Below are 27,448 nucleotides of genomic sequence, written 5' to 3'. Positions count from 1 at the left end.
TGAAACTGTGGTCTTTATTTAAGTTAAACAGAAAATAATTATTTCGTAGGGTTGTTTGCCCTTCTGATCTCTATTGGAAGTGTGAAGACACCATCCAAGATTAGCCCTCGTCTGAAAGAAAGCATATTTACATTTGTCCCAGGACCTGGGTTCAGTGTTCACTAACTAAAGATGAGTTCAAACTTTGGGACTATGCAATGTGATTGGGCTGTTGAATTGCCATTTAGTTGCTGAAGTAGAAGTATCATACAATTCTTCTATCTTCTGAGGAAATCATTCTTCTTCATGCTCCCTGACACCTATGACTTGCTATGTTCCTTCCCTTCCCTTGCATCTTCTTCTGCTCCTATTTATAGACGCTGACAAAGCTATTGGTAATTGTTCAGATACCTCTTTGGATAATACCTAGGCCTGTTGCAATACAATGCCCTCATTTTGGAAACAAATTCCAAATACAGGAACAACAATTCTAGTCTATGTCTTGGCAGCTAAAAATCTGTGGCTTCATGGGCATCTGAGCATAACTTGTGTGACACCCCTATGCAACTGTCTCATTCTTCCTGATAATAAGGAAATGTTTCAGCATCCTCCTGGCCTTCTGTATGGCTGCTTCTACCTGCATTTTGGTTTAAGGGTGTGAGACTAAAATTGTGATAGTAACGTCAGCCCCCCCCCCCCCCGGAATTTGAAGGTGCCATTATATATGTGTGTTTGTGATTCATTGATGTTAGGATGGGGAGTCTCATAAATCCTTGTCATCCAGAGTTCCCTTAGAGTTTATACTGTCAAGAATGGGATGAGAAAAGCATAAAGCTCTCTGGGCATTTTAGAAGAACACTGCTGTAACATGCAATGTAAAAAGCTACTACCCTAGCATGTATATTCTGTTTCACATTGCCTACACTATGCCTGAAAAATTGTGCACTCTATCAGACTGACAGATAAAAATGAGAATATAGCAGCGTACAGTAAGAAGTACAAAAAGCTCTTCTGTAATGCTGCCGGTGTTCACATCAAGTCCTGCACAAAATGGAGGTGACAGAAAGAAAATGGAAGCATAATTCTTTAGCAGAAGAACTACGGTCAGCATTTTCCACAGCTGAAAAAGTGTGCACCTAAACATGCATGTGCTGTATTCCAATGGAACATGATGTGGTAGCGCAGTGGTAGAGCAGAAGGCTCCATGCTCAATCTCCACCACCTCCCAGAAAGGCTGGGAGAGTCTGCCTGAAACCCTGGAGCACCATTGCCAAACAGTGTAAGCAAAACTGAGCGATGGAGCAATGGTCTGACTCAAGTAGCTGTGTTCTTAAAGAAGCAAACATAAAAACCAACTGTTTGGTAAGCACAAGGAAGGGGATGTTGAGCTCCTGCAGTCCCTTGTGTCCAATTGATTGGCAGGATTCCAGCCAAGATTGCACAACCCCAGTTAATAAGTGAATTAGCTAGGGAATAACACACACTGCATCCATTTGTGTATTTGTTAAAGATGCCTACATAGAAGCCTGCTGCCATGTGCTTATAATCCAGAGGCTTTGTTGAAGTGGTGGCTGCTGTGGAGGGATTGAGGAAGGAATAAAAGTCGCTTCTTCCTTGCCTTTATGCGTAGCAGATGTACAGCTCATATGTTTTATAATGGAACAACTGAAGGTGGTTATAAATCATTCTCTGTCTCTTTCGGGGAATAGTCTTATCACTTCAAAGGGGACTTAAGAGTTATTTGCAAAATATTGATATCGCTGCATTTCGGCTAAGTATAAATTATTTCTCAATTAAATGATAATCACCATCTCTCATATATTCTAAGAACTACTGCCTCAGGTCTTTATGTTAGAAAACACTGCACTGAAAACTGCCCATAAGTCAGGGCTTCACAAAGACAGTGCATCGTATCTACCAATCAACCATGCTGGGCTCCCTAATACATTTACACACACTCACCCAGATCTAGAGCCATGTGTGTGTGTTCTCATTTGGACTAGAGCTCCTTTATAAATGACATTCTCCAGTCATTTCAATGGATAGAAACAACTCCAGGATTTCTGACACACTCTTTTTAGGGAAGCTTTTAATATTTGATGAATTATTGTATTTTAATATTTTGCTGGAAGCCGCCCAGAGTGGCTAGGGAAACCCAGCCAAATGGGCAAGGTATAAATAATAAATTATTATTATTAGTAGTAGTATTAGTATTTATTAGTATTTATATTAGTATTATATCTTTGCGAGGACAACCTTAAAGCTCTCTGTAGATTTAACTATTGTTGTTTTTAAAAACGCTGTAGTTGTATTTCAGTTCGTTAATTTGAATACATGACAACTCTACTAACATAACAGTGTGGAGGAAAAATGGAAACCTTACCATTAAGTTAGTATCTTTCTCTTTAAAAAGAACAGAAATGGAAGCATTATTAAGGGATTGCAAGGTGTTGCAATCATGAAGCATCCACAAAGTAAGTATTATTGGAATTATTTTAACAGATTTGAGAGCTATTTAAAAGATGGCAGCTCATGTGATCTCCCTGCAATTAGTACTCAAATTAAAGCAATTCTCTTTACAAATGAAAAGAGATCTTAATAGATATATCCTTAGGGAAAGAGACACCTAGAATTACCCCCTGACTGGAATAGCAGACACGACTGAACAACATTAGTGCAGTGGAAAGAGCATTAATTTGGCAGTTAAAAAGATTTAAAGAAAAGACAGTGGGGACATTTATTTCTTTAGTACTTCATCTAATTTGCTCTCTTTTCATCTGTGCTTTTGAAATAATTGCTGAATTTTAACAAGTATATCATTGAAATTCATGGCAATTAAAGTTTGGATGGATCCCTTGCCTCCTCCCCTTCTTCTCTCTTTCTCTCCCTTAGCTCATATTTTATATTCTGTGTTAAGTGTTTGGAAAATATCTTTTTTTTTAAAAAAAAAAAGAATAATCAGCCACATGACAGGTGAACATTTAGCATAATAAAGAAGTTCATGTTCATACCATTTATTCATTCAAGAACATCACATATCTATAAATTTTAATAATAAGGTAAAATAATATTTCAATATTTATCTAGCACATTTGCCACTAGGATTTAAGGCAGGTTGAATCTAAAAATCAGAATGAGATATTTCTCTTCGAAAGATATAAGCACAATACAGGCCATTCCTATACAAATGTGTCAGCATTAGCACAAACCTAGCTTATATCAATGGTGGCAGAGGTGCTTTACTATAAGGCATGAACATGGAAGACTTAGACGACAAGATTCCCCATGTGCATAAAGACAAGCTCTGGATCTGCTTCAGACTAGATAGAGGAGGCTACAGGTTGTCCTTCCTTTTAGGACACTGCTCAGTGGGATGGTTTCAATCTTCAGCTCCTCAAAGTGGCCCATCCAGAACCTGAACTCAATGCATTTCATTTTTAAGACAAACTAGCAATTCTTTAAATGCTTCAAAGGTCACCCTGTAAGCCTGTGCATCCTGAACAACAGCATCTCATGGAGTGTTTCAAGGAAGTGCTCCATTAGAATTTTCAGCACCCTGGACAGAAGCACTGCCACAGTTAGCTGGGCCTGTATGAAGTGACTTGATTTTGGCACCCACTAAAGGAACTGTAATAGCAGCCACTCATATATGGTTACTTGAGAAAGCAGCTTATATACTCAGTATATCACTGTGGTGTGTGGAAGAGCTCTTGCAAGTTTCAAAGATCTCGGAAGCCTGCTCTGCAGTAACTTGGAGCAGGGCTTCTGGTGTTGCTGCTGGTGTTCTTTGAAACAGCACTCATGCTAAGATATCACAGGCACCTGCTAGCTGCACTTTCCAGAAACAATTAAAGATATTTTGGTTCTGACAGGTTTTTTCAGTTGGATAAATGGGACATTGCCATGAATGCCTTTTTTTTATAAAAAAAATGTGTGTGCTTGTTTAACTGTTTTAAATGGTTTTTTTATTGTAAATTGTTCTGAAATGGTTGTATAGAAGTCAATCAATAACTTATTCTAACTATTACCAATAATAATAACCAAGCAGGAAGTTTTTGCCCTTCGATGAGATTGGCTTAGAGAGATTTCCTACAACCACCACCGTATACTCAACACTGTTTACTTCAGATGAAAGTATGTGAGTAATGCTGGGAAATGGATGTTTTGGTCTGTTTGCAATGGCAGGACAGGGCAGGAAAATTCAGAGATAAAAGCAACCACACTGGTGAGCAGTCAGAGACACCTTTGTGGTGAATGGAGACTCCTTAGAACCACCTCTTTTGGCTGTCAGACCTAGCACTGAGGGCAGCAGCACCTTTGGAATTAATCTGGTCCACACATTTACAATTGTGGGGCTGGGCCACTTGTGACTCAGGAAGCTATCCCTAAATACCAGGAAATATGTGGCTTGAAGAGAAGAATATAGGTAATATAACACCTCAAACTCAACAGTGGGTTTTGCTGACCCTGAATTAATGCATTAAAAACATTTGTTGCAAATCCTTGTTACATCAAAGTTCATAAAGCTGTGCCCACGGTTACCCCAGTCCTGTTATTCCTAGGTTAGGCACAGATGTATAATTCTCCTCCTCCTCCTCCTCTTCTTCTTCTTCCATCTACAGAAAACAAAAGATGGCACACAGACACAGCAGATATAAATAATCATCAGGACACAAAATGAAAGTTATGCTTTGTAGAATTTTGAACATGCTTACATTTGGTGTGCTTTGTCACTATGGAGAATAGAGAACCAGCCTGCCTCAAGCAATGGCTGAGAACTTGTTGTTCTTGAGAGAAAATGAGTTCCCACTGGAACTTTGAAGAAAGTCAGGTTGCTTGGGGAAGTTCTTAGGAGGAGGCAGCAATCTCGTTAGATATTTTTAGATCCATTTGAAGATGCATTTTAAAGACATTTAAAAATCTTGTCATGTTGCTTGCACTCTACAGAGGAAGCTCAACCTTAAACATAGGTTTGACTAGATTATACATTGCTCACATGAAAGGTACCTCTGACACAGATATCAAAGCCCAAATGCAGTCTGAATCCTCCACGGCTATGGCACTGGGTATAGCACAGAATACCCTGTAAACCTTGGTTGTATCTTTTCAAAGCATCAGTAAACAGCTGTAGAACATATAGAGTAATAGAGACATACTCAGGTGGTTGGACAATGAATCATAGTGTTATGAGTTAATGAATACTAGACTCCCTATATTTCTGGGTCCGGAAGGGGTTAGAATTTAATCAAGGCAAATGTTAAAATATAAGCCAGGCCAGTTTCCTGATGAGGTAATCGCCTGGGAGATGAGCCATTTAGAGAAGAAAGGGAAGGTAAACCTCCCAACACATTTTTAAAGGGCATAGGGTGCCAATCAACCCATCTAAACCAGTTAAAACTTAAAAAGAAAGACATTTTTAAAAACACAATTCAAAAGCAATTTAAAAGAATAAGCAGTACTCTTTGCTGGGCAGCAGCAGTCCTTATGAAGCCTGTCAGGCCCCACCTTGGGCCAGGTGGAGAGAGGCAGGAGCAGGGCTCTTAGCATAAAATGACCCTGGAAATGATGCCAGGTACTTACAAAGCATCATAAGAACATAATATGAGCCTGCTGGATTAGACCAAAGGCCCATCCAGTTCAACATTCTGTTATTACAGTGGTCAACCAGATGCCTGTTGGGAAACCTGCAAACTGGACATGAACACAACAGCACTCTGTCCACCTGCAATTCCTCTGACAGGGAAGGTAGAAGATAGTCATTGTGGCTAGTGGCCATCCTCCATAGGGACATTAGTGGTCCCATTTCAAGTGTGTGGCAGCTGGGGCAGTACCAATAACACATTCAGAAATGCCACACAGAACAGTACTGAAAGTCTGCCCTACCCTTCCACATATCTACCTCTCCTCCCTATGTTTGGAAGGGTAGAACGTAAGAGATTTACTGCTTGGCACAATCCTGTAACATTAAGCTGTGGGTGAGATTCAATCATGTGCCTAAATATCCCAATGAAATTAATTAACTGAAAATGTTTAAGCATGGTGAAATTGTATCATATATTTGTGGTATACTGAAGAAAATTTTGAAGTGTGAGTAATATTTAGCATTGTAACGAGGGAATTGCTGTGTGGGAGAACAGCCTTCTGGAGATAAAATTGTTTAGATACTTCATTGTCAGTAAGCTGGAGTAGGGCTTTTTTCGGCTGATACATAATGAATATCCCAGGAGAATCATAGCTGAGCACAGCTGCAAGCAATGCTGAGTCGCTGATCCCCACCTCACCCCCCAAAATGCTGGAAACAATCATCCATGTCTTCTAAATATTGATTTATAATGAATAATAAAATAATGTCTTATTTTATGAAAGGTCTTTTGTATATTGTCAAATTGCTACCAAACCTATGGTGGAACAAAGGAATGAGGAACACTGCTATCTAGACAAGCCACTGAACCTTCTAAAGCCACAAGCTGAACCTGTGTCTGGGCCTGAGTTTTCCCACTCCTGGAGTAGATAGTTGGGTAACTTCTGTCAGAATAACAAAATATTGCATTCACTGTGCTCAGGAATCCTCAGACAGGCAGATGAGGGCTCTAGGCTTGTGATTTGAAGGACTTGTTAGCTTTCAGGCTTCAGCCTGTCTAGAAGTACAGAGCTAAGAACCTACACATGAATATGAGGGAAATGGGTGTGCTTGGGTCTAGGAGCCAACTCTGAGGGGCTGTGGGGTCTTCACCCCCCCCAGATAAAATATTTCAGGGGGCTGGGCCCCCATAGTTGATGGGCATTGCCACTCAAATGGTGTCTGTGACCCTGTCATGTGATCAGTTATTCAGAGCTTACTTGGATCACCCCAATATTTTATTCAAATTGGCACCCTTGTGCTAAGGGATGTTACCTCGCATTAGGTAACATAATCCAGGGCTAAAGCACAGCTTTCAAAATAGGGTTCTGATCTTCCCAATGGATCCTTGGCTCGTTTCCACTATGCATCTCATTACAACTGAGTTGTAATTTTTTTAATATGGTGAAAAGTGTCAGCTGCAAAGCATAGAATCTGAGAGACTTGCTTGAATGTTGGTGACAGACCCAAATGAAGCCAGTGGGATCAAATTGCCTTGAATCCAAATATTCCAGTTTAACTGAGTTTTGGATTAGGGTGTATAGTACCACAACTTCAGATATGAATATTGCATGGATTTTTTAAAAAAATATAATGGTGTTTAGGAACTTTGGCTTCACTCCAGGGGGTTTAAAAGCTACAAGAGACATTGGGTGAATCTGTAATTACTGGCTTGAGAGCCTTGCTGTGAGTTGGAACAATTATGTGATATAATTGTTTGAGCAGGAATGTATTAGTGTTTAAAGGAAAGCTCTAATGAGCTGCTTTCCTTACTATGAATTTTTAACTGCCAGGCTTGTCAATGATTATGAAACAGCACCACTGACGAGAATAAATACTGTTGTATTCACTATGAATTTTAAAGGGAAGACCAAAGGAAATCCCAGCCTGATGAGACTGATTGGAGGAATGAAACTTCTGATAACAAAGCAGAGGAAGCATCTTCAGAGGCTTACGGCTTGTCAACGAGACTTACAGTATGTGCAGTCTACCTCCTTTTGTGAAATGTAACAGAAACTTTAGAAGCTTACTGGAAACCAGCTTGGTTGGATTTATGCATAACCCACTCTTATCCATACATTAACAGAGTCACTTAATTAATGCAGACAGAGTCAGAGAGAAAATCAACCCTGACAGAAACAGAACAAAAATGAGGGTATATGTTGAGGAGAAAGAAACAGAGGTGTTTGGGGTTTCAGGGAAGGGCCTTGTTGAGAATAGTGTAAGATATGCAAACAAACATACAGGGGTAAACTCCCTAAGAACTACATAACCAATAGGAGCATTTGCTGCCTTAGTGAAGATCATGCCATTCTGACTGGTTGCCATACCACACTTCCACCCACTGGCTTGGGTAGCAGATGTACACTGAGAATAGAATTAATCCCTTAAATTACAAGCAAATGACCCTTGCTGTTGCATATCCAACACCCCATACATACATACATACATACATACATACATACCTACCTTGTTTCTGTGTACATACATACGGTAATAGAGTTTTAACCACTATATCAATGGACAATGGACATTTCTCTGCTCTAGGCCACTGGAAATCTAATAAAATCTAAGCCATCATGCTGTTTTCCATGAGAAAGTGTCTGTCAGGCATCTCTATGAGAGAAATGGGCCAAGTGATGTTATTTACTGCTCAGAAATCAAGCCTTTTTGGGTCTTCTACAAGTTTACTGCTATAATCTGCTTACTCAGAAACAAGGTCCATTAAGTTCAGTTGTGCTTCGGAGATAGAATTGCATAGTGGAAAGTGCAATCCTTTGGCTGCCTTGTCTTCTATTAGTAAGCCCCTCACTCCCACTCCAATTATTAGATTTCCCCCAGCAACTCTAATATTGGCAAAAAGCCCCTACCTAATTTTTAGGGGTGTATTCAGTGCTAAAGAAAATGCAGAGGAGGAGAAGGAAGACAGATGCACATTTTACTGGAAATTTGGGCATTTTGTAACCCAAGGAATTCAAGCATAATTCTGATGGAATTATAAAGCAATAAAACTCTTACAGAGACCAACAACACATCTTTTGCATCTGGGGGAGTAGAAGAATATAAATAGAAGCAGGTGAATAGAAGTAGAATTTGATTATTTTAATGACTTTATAGTTATATAATGGCATCTACTGGCATAATTTATGAGTCAGATCTATACTCCAGCCCTCAAATTACTTCACAGTTCAAGGGAACAATCTTTCAGCAACCAGAATATTTGGAAATAAGGCTGCAAAGTTGCAAAGCAATGCTCTTCCATTGATTCACTCCACTCAATAGATTTACTCCACTTGAGGCTGCAAAGTCAATTGACAAAAGCTGGAAATCTGGCCTATTTTCTTCAGCATTGGACGTATCGATTAGTCAACCCTTACCTATAATCTTCCGTGTGCTACACTAGGCACAATGTTTAAATCAAACCATTTCTTATGCTTAACTCTGATGGCACACAGCAGTACAGGATTGATTATACAATTGCTCAGAGGTGCTTTGCAAATGTGGGGTCCCGAGTTCCATTCCACCCCACACCTCCTTTTACTTGATCTCTCAAGTAATTGGCATCAGTATGCCACACAGCAATTGATTTTGAGACAGGTGCCAGTTGGTGGGCTAGACAGGCCATTAATCTGATGCAGTCTAAGGTCACTCTTTAAATTCTCATATAGCGAAAACTGTCATTGATATAAAAGGCGGAATTAGAGCGTGTGAGGTGATTTAGTAATTGGCATTACAGTACCCTGGCTAGAATTCTGATGCTCTGCTATCTTAAAACAAACCATCATTAGATTTCTAATGCTCTTATATGAGCTGTACTACCAGAACATTAAAAGTCTATTCTATTTTACTGACTCTACAGTGCTAAACTTAAGCAAAAGGCAGTAAAATGTGTGTGTGTGTGTGTGTGTGTGTGCAGACACACACACACACACACACACACACACACACCATGTCCTGATTTTCCAGGGACAGCCTCTGAACTATGAAAGCCATACTGCCTTCTGATTTGATCCCAGAATGTCCCTATTTCTTCCACCGGTGCTGTTGCTGCTGAACTTGTGGAAGAGGATGAGCCAGCTCTTGTCCCAAGTGGTGACTACAGCTACTTGAGAGCATCCCATTGCCTTTCCATGGCCTCTACTGCCGGCCTCCTCCTGTGGGCTGCTGCAGAGAGAAGAAGAGGCTGCCGCTGCCACGGACCAGCCCTGGCTGCATTAGTAAAACTAATGCAATAAACCTCAAATCTGAATACTATCATGGCTTCTGCTTTAAAAGACCAAGTGTACATGGCTTAATATATTTTGTTACTACCCTGCTTCTGATGCCATGGTACATAAGGTTGTATTCAACAAGTATCTACTCGGAGTAGACCCACTGAAATTACTGAACCTCAGTTAGATATGGCCATTAATTTCATTGGGTCTGCTCCGAATGATAATTGACTGCAACCAATAATAAGCAATGTTAAGTCATTTTGTTTTGAAGACAGACAATTCCAAGAGTAATGTTCTCTCGGCCTGGCCTTAAAATTGCAGCAATTATAATTTCTAAGGGGTGTCAATTATTGCACACAGAGTAGCCCCATTGAAATCAATGTACTTACCTTAGTAAATGCTAAGTTAAGCACTGGTTTCTGCTTATGACTTAGTTTGATACTATCCAGGAAAACCCAACAATTTGCTACCCATTCATGATACTCAAAAGCAGCTGCCTGAAGCATATGCCCCGCTCTGCCCAATGGTAGAGCCAGGCCAGGCTGTGTATGAGGAGGATTGCATCTTTACACCTGATATGATTTGTTAAACATCACAAACTACTAGTTATCTTTAAAATCCTTAATGACTTGAATTTCTTTTAAAATGATGTCTAAGGTGATACTTTCATTTCTGTCTTATTATAAGTGACTTTGTTACATCTGTCATAATAAATGATAAATTACAGTCTTTTTACCAAGGGGAATGATAACTATTAAGATGTAAGTGATTTTTTAAAACTACTGTAATTGTGATACTCGAGGCCTTGAACCCTCTTCCTTTCAAGGAAAAAAGGAAATTGTCAATTATTGAATGAAAATAATATCAGGTTATTAAAACATATTTACTACAAAACAATAGAGATTTGAAAGTGAAAGCATCAGGAATCTCTGGAGAGAACCTTTTAAATCTGTATTCTTCTCTGCAGTGAACACCGTCTGATTATTGTTATTGCACGATTGGCAATTTATCACACATTACATTATGATGATGATTATTATTTCTATACAGCCCTTCATCTGAGGTTCACAGGGAAGTTTACAGCATAAAAACACTAAAATATGTACCATAATAACAAACAAACAAAATATACCCCCACACCCACAGTTTTAAAGGCTGTAGATTGTTTAATTAGCCAAAAGCTTGATATAAACTTCTGCTGATTTCACATTCAGACCAGAAGAGGTTATAAAATGGCTACAGAAAGCCATTTCCCAAAATGTCACACAAAACAATTCTTCTTGCTTTCCCAGGGCTTTATAAACAGTTTTCTAAAAGACAGTTTGGAAAGGTGATTGATAGGAAGGAAACAGCTGTACAACCATTTTGCCCTGTGAAAGCCATTTCTGCAGCTCCCCCCCCCCCCGATATGTGTTTGAACTGCAGAAGTAAAGCAATTGAACTATATATTTTTTTCAGAAAGCCCACAAGTCTGAGGCTGGAAAGGGGTCAGTATTTCCATACGTATTGCGATATCTTTTGTTTCAGTGACAGCTGCCATTTGATGACAGTTTCTAAAATTGCCATCAGTTGTTGTTGTTTTTTTATTCATGGGAATTACTTCTCAACATATGAATGGAAAATGCATAAACAGTACAATCCAATAAAAGTTTATTCAAAAGTAGGTCCCAGTGAGTTCAATGGGCCTGACTCACAGAAGGGTGTCTATAGGGCTTCAGCCGTCAAGCTGGGATCCTCGATCCTAGTGGCATTACCTGTGGCACCATTGGATCCTTCGGGAGGAAGGGCAGGATATGAATTTAATAAATAAAAATAAGCTTCCTGTCCTTTTATAAAGATCACTGTCATTATTAGTGTAAACAAAATATAAAAATCCCTTCCAGTAGCACCTTAGAGACCAACTAAGTTTTTTATTGGTGTGAGCTTTCGTGTGCATGCACACGTCTTCAGATGAGTGTAATATGCTTTGCAGATGTCACACTCAACAAGCCAACGTGAGTGGCAATGCATGAAGAGGCTGATTGCTATTCAGGATCTAGCACACTAAGCCCTCCATGCAGCCTCTCCTTGCCCTACTTAGATTAGATTGAGAATTTCAAGGCAAATAAGTCAGTATTTGTTGTAAACCATCCAAGGAAAACCTGGTTAGATTTTTGAAGTAAAAGGACTTCTTAAATACAGCACCATACATCATACAAAGCAGGGGTACGGAGCCTCAACCCTGGAGGCCAAATGTAGCACTCTCCATCTAACCCTTGGGACTCCATCCTCTCCCTAGGCCACACCCTCTTTCCCCATGCCACACCTCTCACCAGCCCTGCCTCCAGTTTTTGCCTTGCTGGGATTGGTTCTTGAGGTGTGATCATGCCTCTTTCTCATTGGATAGAGAATAGGGAGGTGTGATTGGGGTGTTGGGCAGAAACCTCTGGTTTTGCATGATTAGAATTTAGGCTATGGTACATAAGCTATAGGATAGACATGGGTGGCACTGTGGTCTAAACCACAGAGCCTAGGGCTTGCCGATCAGAAGGTCAGTGGTTTGAATCCCCGCAACGGGGTGAGATCCCATTGCTCGGTCCCTGCTCCTGCCAACCTAGCAGTTCAAAAACACGTCAAAGTGCAAGTAGATCAATAGGTACCGCTCTGGCGGGAAGGTAAACGACATTTCCATGTGCTGCTCTGGTTTGCCAGAAGCGGCTTAGTCATGCTGGCCACATGACCCAGAAGCTGTATGCCGCAACCTAATGGTCAGGTGTCCCTTTACCTTTACATAAGCTATGAATCAAATTTGTATATCTGCCCACTGCTTTCCTCTGGAATCACTCACCAGAGGTTGCCCCTCAAGAGAAATGTGGTCCTGAATATTACCCCAAACCGATGTAAGGAGATAATTTGGTTAGCGAGTGTCAGTGGCGTAGCGGTGGGTTGTCAGCACCCGGGGCAAGGCAAGTAATTTGCGCCCCCTAAACCATGGATTTGCGCCCCCTAACCCGTGGATTTGCGCCCCCTAACCCTAACCCCCAGATGTTGCGCCCGGTGCGGCCGGGCCCCCCTGCACCCCCATGCTACGCCACTGGCGAGTGTTGCAGGGCGAGGGAGAATGAGTTGTTAATTATGTAAAGGACTTACCTGAGACTAACCAGCCTGAATTGGCAACTGCCTATTTTGTGAGGATTCAGAATACCATATTTTATTATGATTTACAACTTTGTAGCTTTTCCAGAGCCATTGAGACAGGGTTACAGGTCTCATCAAGCAAATAAATGTTATGTACTACATGAATCTCCAAAAAGGCCATTTCTTCTTCTTCCCCTAACAGATTACTGCCACTTGGGGAAGAGCAGTATGTGTGCACTTATGTGTTTCCCTCTTTGGGATCAAATCGCATAAAAAATTCATTCTGACCAAAGTTTTATTGCATATGAGACATTGGAGAAGGCACTGGTATAGGTTCTAAAAGATCCTGCCATTGAGTAGTCACCAGGCATTCTTTATGCCTACCTCTGGTGCTCTGCCCCCCAAAAGATGAAAAAGTTTGTTGTTTTAAAAATATATCCCTCACTCTTGTCACAGTTTCTATTGCCTTTTGATGATGACAAAGAACTTTTTACAAGATTCCCCCCCCCGCCTGGATTTCATCAATAGAAATGTATTTGTCTTCCATCAAGAAGTTGTCAATGGATGTATTTCCTATATGGCAATGAGCAGCAGTTGGTGATGGGGTGGGGGAGGAAAGTATTTGGAATGTGGATCTATGAACATTTCTGTTGCTGTTATACCCAAGATGGGTGGGGTATAAAATTTATTATTATTATTATTATTATTATTATTATTATTATTATTATTTTGTTGTTTCAGAATTGCTTAGTCAGTAGTTCTTTTCCAAATGACCTACTTCCCATTCTAGATCCACAACACAAAAATACAAAATGTGTTACTGCAGAAATTGTGGAATATTTTTTTTTGACTGGGGTACTGCTGAAGGAAGGAAATACATCACATCTTGCTATTAAGGCTTCAGAATTCAAGAATCCTATACACTGATGCAAAATGTGTATTTATGTGTTAATATAGGTTGATTACTTTCCCTCTAGCAGAAACCACTTGTGGCTCTTGGAATGCCACTCTGGGAAATCCTGTGATTTGTTGGTTTTGATCCTCTCTGTGTGTGCATGGAAGGCTTCATTGGAAGGAGACGGAAAATTCCTCTTGTGTAGTACTCTTAGAATCACAGAATTTTAGAGCTAGAAGTTATCTATTTCACCCCCTGCAATGCAGGTATCTCCACTAGATCATACATGACAGATAGTCATCCAACCTCTTAAAAACCTCCAAGGAAAGAGTCCACCACCTCTTGGGAGAGTCCACTGTCAAACAGCTCAGAAAGTTTTTTTCCCAAGGTTTCGTCAGAATCTCCTTTCTTGTCACTTGAATCCATTGGTTCAGGTCCTAGCCTTCGAAGCAGGAGAGAAAAAGCTTGCTTCATCCTTCACGTGACAGCTTTTTAGATATTTGAAGATGGCTATCAAACAGTCTCTCAGTTTACCAGGCTAAACATACCCAATTCCCTTACGCATTTCTCATAAGGCTTGGTTTCCAGTCCCTTGATCATCTTGGTTGCCCTCCTCTGCACACGTTCCAGCTTGTCAATATGTTCCAGCTTGTGGTGCCCAGAACTGGACACAGTACTCCATGTGTTGTCTGACAAAGGCGGAATATAGCAGTACTATTACTTCCCTTGATCAGGACACTATATCAGGACACTATACTTCATGTAACTCTTTTGATCCTGTCCAAGTTTTACACCTGGTAGAAATCTGATGTCTGCCTTCAGGCACTATAGTACTCCAGAAACCAAATACAGCAGTGCTGAGAGTGGGAAAAAGAAAGCTCTGGTCTGTCTCCCACCCCATTGGTTGCAGTCTCCACCACCCTCCATGAGATGGAGGTGACTATCTGAAGTCTGGAGGCCCCTGGACTCAAGAAGGCTGCTTGTGTAATGTAGAACCCTTGAAAATCAGAGCTCTAAATTTCACTGGAACTTTCACAAGTATCTCTGCTGCAGTCAATTGTCTCCCATCTCATGGAGGAAGATGTGGACCATGGCTGGGACAAAAAGTCACCACTCTTGCCTGTGCTCTCAGCATTTCTGTTTCAGGATTACAGCAACATTTCAATACAGTGTTTATGTTTACTTTTATCCTGACCTCCTGTAATGATGGATGGTCCATTTGGGAAGATGAGATAGTGTCCTGCCCATCTCAGTCTCAACCAGTCCCCACATGCCGGCTGGACTCCTTACTGCCAATCGGGAGGGGGGTGGCACTCATGGGTGTAGCCAAGGGGGGCAGGGGCAGCTGCCCCCCCAGATCACGTAAAAAAATAGAAATACCTAACTAACTGACCACATTGGTTCTGCCCTCCCCTGACAAAAGTCCTGCCCCCCCTAACAAAAATCCTGGCTATGCCCATGGTGGCATTGGTAACCACTTCTACCTCCTCAGTCCCAGTTTGGTTCCTGTGTAACTCAATTATTTGGCTCTGTCTGTCAGTAGCTTCAGCTCCACCTGTGTTTGGTTTCCCTGCCCTACGACTCTCAATAGGCTTAGATACCACTATATTCCAAGACAGCCGTACCTTGGTTCTCAAAAGGAATCCGTTCCGGAAGTCCGTTTGACTTCTGAAAACGTTCGAAAACCAAGGCGCAACTTCCGATTGGCCGCAGGAGCTTCCTGCACTCAATTGGGAGCTGTGGAAGCCGAGTTGGACGTCCGGCTTCCAAAAGACGTTCGCAAACCGGAACACTTACTTCTGTGTTTGCGGCATTCAGGAGCCAAAAGGTTTGAGTCACAAGGCCTTCGAGAACCAAGGTACGACTGTACAAGAAAAAAAGGGACAAAATATTACACAAATGTATTTGTTGCCACCACTGTTCTAATAAAAAGTTATACCATAGTAATACCATAGTAATAACAATAATTTCTCCCTTCATTTCTACTTATGAAATGGGTAGATATTCTTCCATGCCAAAAAGGTGTTACTCCTGTTGCCTTTGGCAGATATCTACCTGTTGCTACACCTGCTGAGAAAGGTAGAAATGGAATAATTTCACATTCACCCAGGAGCAAATTCAGTTCATATCAGCTTTTCAGTCTGTAATGGGTTGCTATACTCAAAGACTGTAAAATGTTACCAATTCTTTTCCTCCTTTTCTCTCTCTCTAGAAGCAATCACACACCTTATCACCAAGAAAAATGACCTCCATGGCAACATGATATAAATTCAGAAACTCACCATGGTCTCAAAGGCTGAACCCACAATGGGATTCAAAGTTATGGCACTAAAGACTGTAGAGGATCAGCGAACTAAGGCAGGAAGCATTAGTGTGTTAAGCAATCATTTCAACTCCTTTTCTCCCATTTCATTTTTCATACTCTGAGATTCTCACGAAAAAGACCTTTTGCAGTCAACAGATATCAATGTCTGAATCATTTAATCAGTATATCAAGCGATATTACGAAAATCAATAGAACAATCGCAGGTGTTCTTAAGTGCTTTCCAGAGATTTTAAAAACTAAATATACTGAGGTTACATGAAAACCATATTGGCAGAACACCCCTATCACATATAGCTTAAATGTTTCACTCTCTTGTAATGTGTCTTGAAAAGTTTAGTCGCAACTATGTTGTCCTTAGTTTGATGGAAAAGGAGCCAGAGCAGGAAGTAGCAACGGCAATATGAGTATTTCCTTAAATGTTTTAGTTGTTTAGACATTCAGTATTAACAGCTAACTAGTATTAGTGGGTGGTGTTATCCCTGTTCAAACATTTGGGGCAAATTTGTGTGGCCCTGAATGGGGTAAGAGACCATGTGAGCAAGTCTGCTCCCCAACAACCTAGGATATATCAGTTCCACTGTAAACCTTTATGAATTCAGCATGAAAACCTGAAGGCAGATTTTAAGGGTGAACTCACTTAGAAGCCATCCTGGAAGAAGGGCTCCTGATAGCAGGGAAACTTCCTACCGTGTTCAGCAGAACACGTCTAAAATCTCACCTCAGGCCCACATGTAGATGTGTGTACATGCATGCACATATACCCAATTGATGTGTATTTTGGGGGGTCCTGTGTTAAGAGTCATAGCAAGTCACAGGACAAATTATAACTTTAAAACACATTCAAAACACATTCTTTCCCCTCATTTGTTAAGGATTGCTGGGAACTGTAACTCTACAAGGGGTAAACTACAGGGCCCAGATTTATTTGAGGAAAATAATGTGCTTCAAATATGCTTTAAAGGTATAGGGTGTATGCAACCTTAGTTACATTTATACTAGGGGAGATTATCTATCAGACTAAAGCTTAAAATCACCAAGTGTACAAAAATAGAGAGATGGACTGGTATGCAAGTTGCTCCAGAACTAAAAGATTGCAATGGCAGCATTAAAACTGGTCTGGGAACCTTAGGATTAAATAGAAATGAATGGCAGAGACAGGAGGATCTTGATACAAAATATTGCAAGGGAAGTGTGATATATACTAGCAGGCGAGCATGGTGAGCCAAATTGGACTGGGAGGTTGAATAAAACAGCACTGGATAGAAGCAGTGCAGCTTGATTTGCTCAGAAACTAGAATAGGAACAACAAGATTTGCAGGAGAAGGCAGATTTCAGGTTTATGAATTCTATTTTTTTTACTAGAACTCTGAGGTTGTGGAGTTAAGTGCAACAGACATACACTAAGAATTAAATAATTTTTAGGCCAGGAATTTGTTTGGGCTTTTCTAATACTAGACCTGAACAGAGCTCACAGTTCTTCTGCACATGAATTCACTCCTGGTTACCATCCCCAGCTTTCATTATTTCAGGAGTATAATTAAGAAGAGGGGAAGTTATGTTGTTGCTGCTATTGATAAATGATTGGAAGTGAATCTGCTACAAATAACCCAGAGTTCCAGAAGTAGAATGTGATCTACCATCTGTCAACTGCTGATTAGAGAACATACACTTCACCTAAAATGAAGAGAGAAAAGCACGCTTTTTCTTCTGGGGTAGAAGCTTGTGGACTACCTTAGGTGCTAAGTCATCAGAGTTGTTTGGGCAATTTACAATGGACAACAGAGGATTCAGGTGAAGTCCTTCTGGTTCCTTGATCTCTCTGTGGTGGGAGTTCTCTTCAGAGTGAGATATTTGGCAGGAGGAAAACAAGGCTGTGTGTACCCATGGGTTCTCTTAGTTCTATAACCAAGAGTACAAAATAACAACAATGACACTCATGGTCTCTTCTAACTCTTCAATTCTATGATTCTATGAGGCAATGAAGCCTGGAGGTTAGGAGATAAGAAGGGGAACCAGACTAGAAAAGAGAACCCATGAGGATACAACACTTAATTTCAAAGGAAATAATTCTTAAAGGTTAGGTTACTTAAGGAGAGAAGGGAGAGAACAGGGGATCAAGGAACAGATTGTGCTGTTTAGGCAACTGGGTATTCAGATATTTTGTCATGGGCTTTTCAAGTAAATAAAATGCAGATTGAAAATGGAGGGTTGTGTGCAAAAGGAACTGAATGTTACACCACGGTAATGGATACTAATGTGCATACTGGTTGGTGGTAATGTTGGTGGCATGTAGCTTTGGGGCTCTAATGCTAAGTAACTTAGGTCATGCCACAGATGACTTAATGGAGTTAGAGGTGAGGCAGAAGGAGAGAGACATTTGTGTGTCCTGGAGGCCTCATGCTGATATGTATCACTGGGGAGAGTAACACACTGATCAATCTGAATCAAGGTCAGCAAATACAGTCTAGATCTTTCTATGCCCTGTGCATCTGAGTCCTTGTTTTGCACTTTCTTGGCAGCCTAGAGTCTTCCAGAGTGAAGAGGCTAAGGAGGTATTCAAAATGTCAGTGAGGTCAAGCTCCCTAATAAAACATTAAAGGTGCACGCAAATATATGTAAAATAAGTATGGTGAAAATTAGAGACTTTGGGCTGGATTCAGCTAATTGGTCCTGCTAACAGAAGCCTGCTCAAGGACTTCTGCTGGTGCAAAGGGGCTTCTCCCCCCTGTGTCCCCCTAAGTTGACTCTGGGGGATTGGGAGAACAGCATATGATGGGAAGTGAGAAGGGTGTTAGGAAAGTAGAAATTCTTGTGCTGATGAACCATTTATAACAGTGCAACATTGAATCCTTCCCTTTATATAGAATTATTGGTGTTCTAATGCCTTTTTTGTTGTTGTGGCAGCGGAAGATGGCTTTGGTGCTGCAGGATAATGAAGCTGCCACTTCAGCTCGTTAGACAAAAATTCTATGGTTCGTGTATTTTTACTCTCGTAATGCCTTATGTAGAATGCCTTAATCTTTTTTTAAAAAAATCATATCTTATATAGTTTGCTACATAAAAGAGGTGAGTTCATCCTAAAGCATTCTGAAGCTACATTTACGAGTTAGGATCTCATTGTCATTTCAGATATAGGCATGCTGTAGTTGCTTTTGAGAAAGGCCACAACATTTTGAAATGTTTGTTGTTTGCATTAGAACCAATGGCTTCATTCAGTGTGGGTTATTTTGTGAACCTGATGACAATAGTACATTTCTATGCTACCATCTGAGGACTACCTACCCACTTTCTTTCAAGGCCAAACTTTCACCCACTTAGGGTCTTTATCATGTGTAGAACATTTATCATTATAGTAGCTTAAATGTTGTTTGTTGATTCTTGACTATGAAATTCAGAGACTGAATGTTAATAACTTAATTAGTATCACTCTCAAGGTTCTATGTTATCGTCTTATGAGGATTTTCAACATGAGTCTGCAGTTGCTGCTTGGGCAAGAGAGGCGGGGGAAAGAAGCCTAGAGGCTGGATTGTGTTTAGGAGAACAGTGCACAGTTCACTCACTGAATCTGAATACTTCACAGATGAGTAGAGACAGAGTCACTCCTTTTACTCTGTGCACTGACCTGGCTCTGCCTGGGGGAGGGGGGGGGAAGAGAGAGAAAGAAGGTAAAGACAGAAAACAGTATACAGGCAAAGAAAAACTATATAGATTATATACGCACCCTCTTTAATTTACTTACACAATGGCATGAATGATGATGATGATGATGATGATGATGATGATGATGATGATATCGTTATTACCATTTACACATGTCTCATGGTGTGTTACAAACATACTACAAAATCAGCTAAGCTATTTTTAAAACCAGCACAAAGAACAGCTGAGGGTAACTTCACAAACAATATGAAACGAACACCTAAAGCAGAAACCTTTTCACCCATTAGGAAAATCTGGTCAGAACTTACCCACTTTATGGAACCTGGAATAAGAAATATAAACTGGCCTTATCTGTATTGACTCCCTGCCTAGTATTATTTAGTCTTCTATCTGGTGTGAAACTGATGTGTCACCCAAACACCAGATATGGCCCCAACAGTTCACTTTGGTGGAAATGGATGTATCATCTCAATACCAGCTGTGATTTATGTAACCCCAACAGTATATAAACCCCTAGAACAGCTCTCTTAGTAGGAACCTCTATGTCAAGCTATCACCAATAGCACCAGGGGCATAAAAAATGACAGTGCTTTGTAGTTTTCTTTGGGCTGTTTTGGCTTCACCCCATTTGTGTGCTCATTGTGTTACTTCAATTTTTTTTTAATTAATGCTATGACTAATTATAGTATCCAAAAAGAACCATCCTTTCTCTAACAATACTCTGACTGTGTGTGTTCATGATATACATAGATCAGAGCTTGGCAGAAGATACATTGGGATCCACTCTGGGTGATTCTCAGTAAATTGTCAAGGATTTCTGACTTCCAATATTTAATAATAGTAACAACAAAATACATTCTCCCACCCAAACCAAACTGTTGAAATGATGAGACTGGGAAGGAGGTGGTCAGTAACAAAGAGCAGATTTTTGAATGGATAAACTCTGAACTCTGTTCAGTTCTGGTACTTAAAAAACCCAAAGAGATTCCAAGTCTTATTGAATGTCTGTTGCACTTCACTCCATGTTGGTAGAGCCTGGGTGAATAAAGTAGATTGCATAAGCATAAAGTCTGCCCCCTCCCAGCCCCCCAATATAGATATAGATAAAGTATAGGAGGAACGGTTCATTTATTTTGATGGCGGCTTAACAGGATCATCATTTAGTTCCCCAAACTAGTGTAATTTAGAATTTTGTTCTTCACTGTTTTGTTTTTTTAAGGAAGTATGAAATGGATGCAGAATAGCTCTCAATCTCTTCCATGAACCGTTTTAACAACAGAGCCATTATTTAGAGAAGATTATGTGGGTAAAACTGCAGAAGCCTGATACATGAATGATTCATTTCACATATAAGTAGAACTTTTCTGAATTTCACAGCACTATGAAGGATAAAAGTCTGCACCCTAAGTACAAACTTTCTTAGGCATACCCAAGGCAAACCTAGAGATTTGCTTCAAACAAAAGCTGGTAAACCAGATTTCCAAAGAATATGAAATGTTAAATTTGGAGGCAGAACAAACAAGGCAAAATGTCATTTGAGGTTCTTTTTAAAAGATTATCTGTGTCACCTGGATGGCAGAGTGCAAAAGCAATTAAGTGAAAACAAATGGAAATTAATTATTTTTAGCAATCAGAACCCAGGAAAGATATTCAATACTCTAAATGAAACTGTGATGGGGTAAAGAAAGGTGGGGCAAGAACCTGTATTTTAACACAGGAAATAATAAATCCAGAAAATCAGATCAGGCTTGGAGACAAACGACCAATCTGCACACAAGGTCATATTAACAGGATTATTGAATAAATATAGTTTATGCAGCATCGTTAATATGCACAGGACTTCAATATATTTCTATCAGCAGTCCTTTACAGCTCACTATTCTTATAATGTAGAACTGAGATTGAGAGAATAATGCACCCTTTAAGGCCATTTAATGAAGCTGTAGCTGGAAGAGGATCTGACCACGGATCTTTCCAGCCCACAGCTAAGGCTGAACCAGGTCAAGCTGGCTCACAGAAGCAACATGAAGAAATAGTATGAGTCATGTCTATGAGTCGTGGGGTTTGTGGCATGCCTGTATTCCATCCGTTTTGAAAGGCACACCATATTGAATGACTGTGTCACTCTACACAGAGAACACCTGATGGGACTACAGTGATACCAAATAACTAAGCTACATGAAGTTAAAGAAAAGACTATGAGAGAGCCGTTAGAATGTAGTGTTTAGTGTGTTGGATCAGGATCAAGGAGGACGAGGTTTAATTTCTGGCATGCTTGGTGACCTTGGGCCAATCACACATTCCCAGCCCAACCTATTTACAGGATGTTTGTTGTTGTGAGGATAAGGGAAATGGAAATACCATGTTGCCCCCAAGGATGAGTGGGGTGTAAATTATTATTAGTATTAATGACAATAGTAATAATAATGCAACCCCACAAGTGTTAAATGGACTACATTTGTTCAAATCAAATACATAAGAATACTATGACTCCATTAAGCAAACTTCAGGAAATCAGCAGTATGGAAAGCAAATATGTAAATAAAGACTGGAGGACATTTTCATGCTGGCCAAGAGCTCAAGTGTAAAAGAAATTCATTTTGATGTGTCCAAGTAAAGGGGAAAGAAACTATTTGTATAAGGAGTTTAGTATTTTAGCAATGGATTTAGCAATGGATTTGGGCAGAAAACTGCTATCAAAAAGTGAAGGTAGGATGAAAATGATTGCATTAAAAAAAGCCCCTTGGGATCTGTTTGCAGACAAGGTAGTTTGGAGAGCTCTGGTACAAAAGCTAGAAGGTCAGACTATAATCAACTGAAAAGAAGCCTTTACACAGTGCCAGATGGTTGTTCTCAGCAAAAATGTCTAATTATATTTAATATACCTTTTAGGAAAGACATCAGACTAAAGTATTTGGTTTTGCTATAGCCCTGTTAGCAAACTGAAGGAAGAGATAATTTTGACTCTATATGGAGACAAAAGGACACAATGCATTTTTTTCCTTCTGGGGTTCAGAAACACAGCAGATGATGAAAGAGGATTAAAGGTGAGTTTTATTGTAGGTGGAAAGAATGAGCTAGAGCCATCAGACTTAACGACTTCAGCAAACGTGAAATGGAGTTATTAGACGAAGATGGAAATAACTCTAATAAAAAAAAGCAGAAGACAGTAAAGTTAGTGAGATTAACAAGCTGGAAAATAACATCAAAGAATAAATGCATAAAAGAGAAGACACGGTTGTTTATGAACCCATAATCCATTAGTTAAGACAGTTGCCGAGCCAATAGCTTTTAACAGGAATTTTACATATAAGAAAACGAAATGAATACTCAAGGAAATATGTAGGGTTGCAGCAGGGAGAATGTGAGCGACTCCCTTTTTATCTTTGATTTTCCCCTCTCTCTCCTCAATCGTGTGTGAACCCTAGTCTTAAGGACTTGGGCCTGTAAAATATTCCAGTATATTCCCATTCCCCAAGAGAAGTGTTCCTTTTCTGGGTACTAGGCGGTTCACCACCACTGCCCATGTCGGATCAACAACTTTTTTCTCCGGATTTTCACTGTTTGAAATATGGCAACCCTAGGTCATCCACACTTCTGCTTGTCCTGTGCTTAGAATGCATGGGTCTGAGTGGTTTTCCATTTGCCCTGCCACTTTCCTGGGAAAACCTGTTCTTTACCACTGAACCAGAGCAAATGATCGGATTTTCAGTGGATCGATGTGTGCTCCAATTCATTAGTCAAGAGTGTCTCAGGATGCTGGAGAGAGAGTTTGCTGTGGCCTGTTGGTGTGGTGCTGGTTGCCCTTTTCGTAATAGGAAATGCTATGTGGTGGAGGGGAAAACAAAAATGATGGGTCGAGGAGGGTGAGTCAGTTGTGGGGGAGTAAGAAATGCCCCCTATTTTCCTCTGAAAGTTGAAGGGTATGAGCATACTTATGCAAAGCCAAAGGGGTACTAAATTGTGTGCCCAGAATTCCTGCATGTGAGCATTTCTTCATTCACTGCGGTGTGTGGGTGTGATCTTTGCACATGTTATCTCTTTAACCATGCTGAGTCGTTCCCTCCATGCAAGTGTTTGGGAAACAGCCTGTGGGCAGTTCTGCACTCACACTAGAACATCGACAGCTAGACAGAGGCATGGGTTACTGGTCTTTGGATTTAATAAAGGTGAGGTATATCGACCTCAAAAGAACTAAAGTTTAATAATTGGGTGCCATGGGATTGTTTTGCTAACTCTCTCTTAGAATGCTGCACAGCGCTGCTGCCATTTGTCTATGAACCATATGTAATTTTTGAACATTAGCTGAATTAGATTGGTTGATTGAAATGCTATGAGTGAAATGATTTGGTAGAATTAAATGCAGGAGAAATTCCAGCCATTGTTCACTGTTAGCCCAATCACAGTTTTTGCCCTCTTATCTGATCTCAAGGTTTCTTTTCTCCCTGCTTCTTCTTTGCATCTTTAATGCACACTCTCCATATGCCATTTCTGTTTAAGATGGTTCTCCTTGTTTGAACTTATTCCGACATGCTTTTTCTTCAAAGTTAAAGCAGTTGTGTAGTGCTCTGCAGGCAAACAAAGTTTGATCAATACAAAAATAATTTAATATTCCTAGGGCTTGGAAGTTCTAGGGAAATTGCATCAATTTGCTCAGTTGCAAATGTATTGCTATGCACTACGAAAACAAAGGCAGCACAGCTCCGCAACTCCAGTTGCTGCATACATAACAATTACAACAAGATTATTTCAATCTCCTTGCAGTGGAATGTCCCCAACATGGAATTTTTGGTAGTTTCAGAAGGAAGTGAGTAGGGCCATAATACATCCTGAGATTGGGGGAGGCGACACTGAGTATGGGGAACACAATTTCCCATGAGGAATGTACTCATAATCTTGCATGAATATGATTTAGGGTGAGGGATTTTCATTATTTCCTTCTATTTCTGTTTCTGTTTTCTTTGGAATCCTCTGACAACCCCAGTGGTGATTTCATCCCCGCCCCTTTTTAAATGTCATTGCTTTGTGCATATGAGTTTCATTTTTGATGTCATGTTCCGCAGTCCCTTTGGATTGGCCTATCTGGAAAGCCTTTTAGTATGGCATATTAGGAAGCGCCCTTCCTAAAGCCCTCTTTACCTCGTAAACCCCTGCTTAGTCACTTAGTCCTCAGTGGAGACCTTTCTAGTAGTGCTGTGTGCTCCTGAGGTTCATCTTAGGTCCATTAACACCAGGATATTTAGTGATGCAGGAGCCTCTTGGGTTTGCCAATCAGAAGATTGGCGGTTCGAATCTCTGCGATGGGGTGAGCTCCCGTTGCTTGGTCCCAGCTCCTGCTAACATAGCAGTTTGAAAGCACATCAGTGCAAGTAGATAAATAGGTACTGCTGTGGCAGGAAGGTTTCTGTCACAGTGTTCCGTTGTGCCAGAAGCGGTTTCCTCATGCTGGCCACGTGACCCGGAAACCTGTCTGTGGAAAAATGCTGGCTCCCTTGGCATGAAAGCGAGATGAGCACTGCAACCCCATAGTCTCCTTTGACTGGACTTAACTACCCAGAGGTCCTTGGCCATTTTTATTATTATTTAGTGCCCATTGGGATGCACTCCCAATATATTTCAAGGAGGCACTAATAGTATTGGCATTTAGACACCTTCCTAAACTTCATCTGTTCACCTATGTTTTCCCTGGAGAGTGGGGGTGAACCAGCCATGTTAATCTGATTTAATGATTTGTTATGTATCTTGCACTTGTTTAATGAATAATAATAAAAAAATCTTTGGTATCTGAAGAAGTGTGCATGCACATGAAAGCTTATACCAATAACAAACTTAGTTGGTCTCTAAGGTGTTATTGGAAGGAATTTTTTTATTTTGTTTCGACTACGGCAGACCAACACGGCTACCTACCTGTAACTTGTTTAATGAATGTAATTTTATTCTTGATGTTATGCTATTCAATGATTTTATGTTGCTCACACAATTATTTTCCAAGGTGGCTGGCATATACAGTGGTACCTCCAGTTGCAGACGGGATCTGTTCTGGAGCTCCGGCTGGATCCTGAGGTTTCTGCAACCAGAGGGACTGCTTCTGTGCATGCGCACGTGGCAAAACACTTCCAGGTTTGCCGCTTTCGCAACCCAAAGTTTACATTACCCGAGGGTAACGTAAGCCAAGTTGCCAATGCAATGCAATGCAATAAAAAAAGAAATATAAATAATAAAAATAATAAATAAAATAAAATAAAATGTTTGAAGGCATCCATGCAAGAATGCCACAAAAGGAAGGCTCGGCAATCATGCATACAGTAACTAGCAGGGACAGCCCTTCCCCATTTCGCTTCCTGAGGCGAAGTGGAAAGGTGCCACTGTCCCTGCACTGGCACCACTTTGTTCACCAGGGTCACACAGCTGCTGCTGCAGCAGCTTCTGGTGCAAATTCAAGAAGATCTCATGAGATGTCACCAGAAGCTGCCATCCCACAGCCCCAGGGGCAGGCAGAGGTGCTACCCCACAAGATTCTGCACCCAAGGTGGCTGCTTCAGTGGTGAATGACTGACTCATTCCAAAGTATGTTTGGCAATATTGGAAAAGCTTGGTACTTGACATTCCCGCCCCCCCCCCCGATACAAGTGATATTTTGATACTGAGAGCATTTCTTTGATTTCTACAGTTTTCAGGCACAACTTTCAAAGGGACTTCGTCGAAAGATAGCTGGAAGAGAGAAGTGTGAAGTTGGAAAGTATACTTGGAAGAGAGAAATGATCTGGCCTTCATCGAAGCCCAAGGATCAACTCTATTTGAAATGCCAGGAATATATAAAGTGGCAATAACAAGGAAGAGGGGTTCTCTGAGCTCGGGAGAGGCACAGCACACAGTTCTCCTGTCTTCTCTTGCTCTGTGGTTCTGCTAACTTTTCACATCTAGCAGCTATATTGGCAGAAAGTTGTACTCTGGCAGCACTGGCGAAAAGCATCCAGTCCCCTTTGATTCTGAGTTGCTTAATGGGGGAAAAAAGTGATGCTTTCTTGGCACTTGGCTATGGCTACACAGCAGCCTGTGGCATCTCTGAGCCAACCTCAAAACCAGCTTCTGTGGGAAAAGGAGAGCTGCTGTTTCCCAAGAACTTAGGCTCAGAGGAGATCCCCACAAAACACACCAATTCTTTCCTGATAAAGAAAGGAAAATGGCAGAGGTAACAAATGGGAGCAAGATTAAAAGACAAAGAAGAGGAAGAACGGTGTGAGATTTTTCCATAGGTAAATACATTAGATTTCTTTTTTTTAGTGCTTTTTGCTAGCTCTGAAATCACATTATCCGCCCACACCTCACTATTACCTGCAATGAAACAATAAAGCCTCAAGATAATAATGGCATGAAACAGCATTTTCCTGTAGATTCCTGCTTCCTCTCTCCCCACCCCATTATTACAAATGGTTTGTTGATTGCCAGGCTCTTTCTTTGTGCTAATTCAAATTTTCTACCCCTTCCTGGGCTGCAGCAGTTACCTGGAGCAACACAAACCTTAATGTGCCTGGAATAAAGTCCACATCAAATCTTCAGGCTAAACTGAGAGGAAAATAAAACTTGAAAGATAAAGGAGTTTTAGGTAGAAATAGTTAAGGTAAAATAGGAGAAAA

General features: G+C 40.6%; 1 long non-coding RNA gene across 1 annotated transcript in view; it reads left to right on the top strand.

The window, feature by feature from the left end:
* Window positions 1–27,176, top strand: part of LOC310770553 — a 55,243-nt gene extending 28,067 nt beyond the window's left edge. Inside the window, exons 2-3 of the long non-coding RNA XR_014552265.1 lie at window positions 7,464–7,575; window positions 26,482–27,176. This is a non-coding gene — a long non-coding RNA (uncharacterized lncRNA). The remainder of the gene's footprint in view (window positions 1–7,463; window positions 7,576–26,481) is intronic.
* The last annotated feature ends 272 nt before the right edge of the window (window positions 27,177–27,448 follow it).

This window comes from Podarcis filfolensis, assembly GCF_964270895.1.
Source record: "Podarcis filfolensis genome assembly, chromosome: 9".
NCBI classification, from domain to species: domain Eukaryota; kingdom Metazoa; phylum Chordata; class Lepidosauria; order Squamata; family Lacertidae; genus Podarcis; species Podarcis filfolensis.
The sequence above is the reverse complement of the archived record's forward strand: the minus strand, read 5'-3'. Positions and strand labels throughout refer to the sequence as shown.